The 4,102-nt window shown below is 32.3% G+C and overlaps 1 long non-coding RNA gene across 1 annotated transcript; it reads right to left on the bottom strand.

Annotated features, from left to right (window-relative positions):
* Positions 1–612: 612 nt before the first annotated feature.
* Positions 613–3,691, bottom strand: LOC107557725 (uncharacterized). Its single transcript, XR_001605422.1, has 3 exons — positions 3,653–3,691; positions 911–1,049; positions 613–796 (listed from the first exon to the last, which is right to left on the bottom strand). It is a non-coding gene; the product is annotated as an uncharacterized lncRNA (long non-coding RNA).
* Between the last annotated feature and the right edge of the window lie 411 nt (positions 3,692–4,102).

Below are 4,102 nucleotides of genomic sequence, written 5' to 3'. Positions count from 1 at the left end.
GTTGAATAAAGTCAATTTAATGCATATTTCCTGGATAAAAGTACTATTTTCTTTAATAAATTGATCAATAAAAATAAATAATAAATGAATGAATCGATCAAAATTATACATATTGTTGTGCGTCTGCTCAAGAAACATTTCAGATTATTATTAATGTTGAAAACATGTGGAAACTGTGATACATTTTATTTTTCAGAATTCTTCAATGAATATAAATTTTTTACTTTTTATTGCATGTGTGGAAGAAAAGTACTATTTTCTTTAATAAATAAATTAAAAAAGAAAACAAAACTAAATAAAGAAAAATTACATAAAAATTAAATACATAAATAAACCAAATCTAATAAATAAATAAACATTTTAAAAAACAAAAAGAAAAAATACAATAAAACATTATTTTAATAGTATGTTTTACTTTAATAATATTTGTATTGTTTGCTGAATGAAAGTACCGTCTTCTTTAATAAACATATGAAATAAAGAAATAAATACAAATTAAATATATAAATAAACAAACAAAAAACAAAAAAATTTAAATAGAAATTTAAATTTTAAAATAATCAAATATAAAACAACCCAAAACACCTCATCATCATTGTACGTTGTACAGGTTAGCATCACACAGTAAAATAAATGTAGTTTGGCTTATTTTGCTGAAATAGAAGCTTTTGGAAGTGATTTGGAGAGTTTGGTTTCTCTCATTCGGAATCAGCAGATAAACATGCTTGACTGTTCAGTGGACCACGATGACCTCTGAGTGAACCCGCCTGCCTTAAAAAGAGACTTCAGCATAATCCTGGAACCAAATGTAATATATATATATGAAGAGTTTCTGTTAATGCACCATATTACTTACAGTATAATCTCTTCATATAATGTGTTTAGGAAACTGAAACAGGCTGCATCTCACCTCCAGAGACAGAAGGCTGTGTGAATCTCATCTCTCCGCTCGAATCCCCCTGTAGTTTATTCTCCAGCGGCTCTCACATCCATCAGCTGCATCGATCGATGGAGCAGCCCACAGGTGACGTTCCCACAGTCAAGGTGAGCTAAAGGCCATTTGGGTTTTTGTTGTGAGATCAAACTGAACGAATGACTTAATGCTGACAGAAGAACCGTCAAAACAAAAGCTGCTTCACTTTACAGCCAGAAAGGTATCAAAGCGCTCCAGCGTCTGAATCAATACAGCAGGATTCCGATTCAAACGGCATACTAGCTACTATTTTTAAAAGAAAGCAGTATGCATACTGAATTTTCTGTATGCATGAAATAATCAGGTCGTCTACGACATTTGCCAAAATGAACAGAGCACACTGCATGAGATACTGCATCCAATGCAAGGCAAATGTTTGACCTTGAAAGCAAATGTGATTTTTAATGTAGTTTTGATTCATTATTTGACTGTACTGACATATGTTAAGGCATATTGCATATTTATTTATGCATATGCATTTATGAAAATGCACATTTATTTATGCATTTTGAATTGTACAGAAATGATCATTCATATCCAAGATGACTGGAAGCCACACAATGCATTGCACAATGCAACATAAAACATGAGGTCCTGAATCAACCATGTAGCATACTACTATTTTGTATGTTTATTATTGAACTTTTTTAAATTAATAGAAATGAAACGTTTAAAATGCTTGTTTTTTTCACATTGTATCATTTTCATCTCATTTGCAATATCTCATTTCTGAAGAAATGAAATATCAGTCGAACTTTCTACTTCGAGGACCTGGATAGAAATGTAGTGGAGTGAAAAGTACGATATTTGTCTTTCAAATGTAGTGAAGTTAAAGTCATAAGTTTGCAGAAAAAAAATATAATGCGTAAGCAAAGCACAGATAATTAAAAAGTGTACAGAAGTACAATACTCAAGTAAACGCACTTTGTTACCGTCCACCTCTATATAATCAAAAGTCAGAAAATACTGTTGGTATAAAATAAATAAATGCAATTGGACAAAATAGCAAAATTCATATCCAAGATGACTTGATTCCACAGGTCATGTGGCAACAATGTTATTACGGTTTGAAAAGTTTAATATAATAAAAATTAAGTATAACAATAAACATGTTTTTTTTAAAGTATGAGTATGCAGTGTGCTATTTTTAAAACTGTTTTTAGCCATATTTGACTGTGATTTTGAGCTTATTATCATAACTCAACTTTTGCGGTCCAATCAAATACTAAGAAACTTTTACACAAAATCTGGAATATAAATACAAAAGAATCTAATATATTGCCCATTCATCTCTGGGATGAGAAGTGAATGTCACCGGCTTAATTAAACATGCAATGTAATGAGGTCTTGTGAGGACAATGCAGCATTATTGATTTTTTTATGCAGAATGTTTCACCTGATATTCTAAATGTCTTTATAGATTTATAAGATCACATTGAGATGATGGCGAGAGTGAACATGAGGTCAGGGATATATTCTCTCGGTCCACAAATGTCTTATTCAGAGATTTTTCCCAAAGAGGCGCTCGGCTCTCTGTCTGCTTTCAGAAATCAGTCGTCAGGCTCATCGTTTGTGACGTGACGCGTTTTATTCCAGAACGATGGATTCTACATCAGCTGAAAGCACATTTAGTGTCCTCTGCTTAAAACAATCTAATACTGTCATGGAGTTCATGATTCATAATGATCTGCCATCACTGAGGCTATATAGTGTTGCTATATATTATATATAAAATAATAAAATGAATAATCTCTCTCTCACACACACATACATATATATATATTAATTGGTAAATCAATCAATCAATCCATTTCATTAAATTCATTTTGTCATTTTGAAATAACTATAATTAACAGTATGTCTGTTTTGCCTGTGCAATAGAAAGCTGATCTTCCCATTGGAACATATCTGAGATTTTCTTCCCTCACAACAAACAGCAATAATCGCATCAATCAGTTATCAGTCATGCTGAAGCTCTCGGCATCTTCACTGCCTCTCTCTCACACACACACACACACACACACACACACACACACACACGACAGCATTGCCAAGTCCATATAGCGCAGTAAAACACAGCACTGATCCATACAAGCATCTGCAGTCACGTCCTCTGACACACAGCACTATAAGCTCCAGCCTCGCTCAGCGTCACTCGTGATTTAAACTGACCTGCTGTGAAAACACACGAGCCCTGCAGCCACACATGATACTGACCTCATTATACAGAGTCTATAGGTTTCTCATAAACATTTCAGATGGACTGAAACGTCAGAAGGCCTTTGATAGCAAGCTTTCAACGGCTGGAACTATAATACAGTTTAATGATCGCAAAGGATGCATAGCCTACTTTAAATAGTAAAAATCACATTTATTTTACATTATATTTAGTGTGCCTTAATGTGCATTAAAATTGACAAGGCTGCTGTTTGATTTTAGAAACATTTCAGTCAAGCCTCGTTCTTATAAATAGCCAAATATTACTGTTTATTTAGGCCTACATGGGTTTGAATCTCTTACAAATGGAGAAAAACTAGGCTAACTGGGTTCATATTTTCCATAGAATCAAATATAATTTTTTTCATTTGGACATTTTTCTCATTCTAACATTAGTGATAAAGTCCAAATTTCTGCTAGAATCGGAAAAAAAATAAAATAAAAAATTGAATGAGCTCTTACTTGTTTTCCCTCCATTTTGGATGAGTTCCAATGATGTCACTTCCTGTGTGTCACAGGCGGAGTGTTCCATCTTTTATAGGCGGCATCACATGCTAACAGGGCTACACGCAAAATAGCCTAAGTAAAAAGTTATACAGATAAGTAAAAAGTAAAAGATAAGTAAAGTTATTTAGAGATAAAAAGTAAAACGTTATATAGGTTTGTGAAGGATTTTTTGTGTGTGCATAATTTAACTAATAACTATATTTGATATAAAATTATGTACATTATTATATAAAACATGAATTTTTTCATGAATTGTTTCTCATAATTGTTAAACCGTTATTATATTGCACAAAAATAGGTTGTTTTAGGCAAGGTTGCATTATAGCGACATGTACAATTCTGTTCAAAACTTTGGGGTCAGTAAGATTTTATTAATTTACTTTATTTTTTAATACTGCAAGGACA

This window comes from Sinocyclocheilus grahami, unplaced genomic scaffold (assembly GCF_001515645.1).
Source record: "Sinocyclocheilus grahami isolate Dianchi unplaced genomic scaffold, SAMN03320097.WGS_v1.1 scaffold616.1, whole genome shotgun sequence".
NCBI lineage: Eukaryota > Metazoa > Chordata > Actinopteri > Cypriniformes > Cyprinidae > Sinocyclocheilus > Sinocyclocheilus grahami.
The sequence above is the reverse complement of the archived record's forward strand: the minus strand, read 5'-3'. Positions and strand labels throughout refer to the sequence as shown.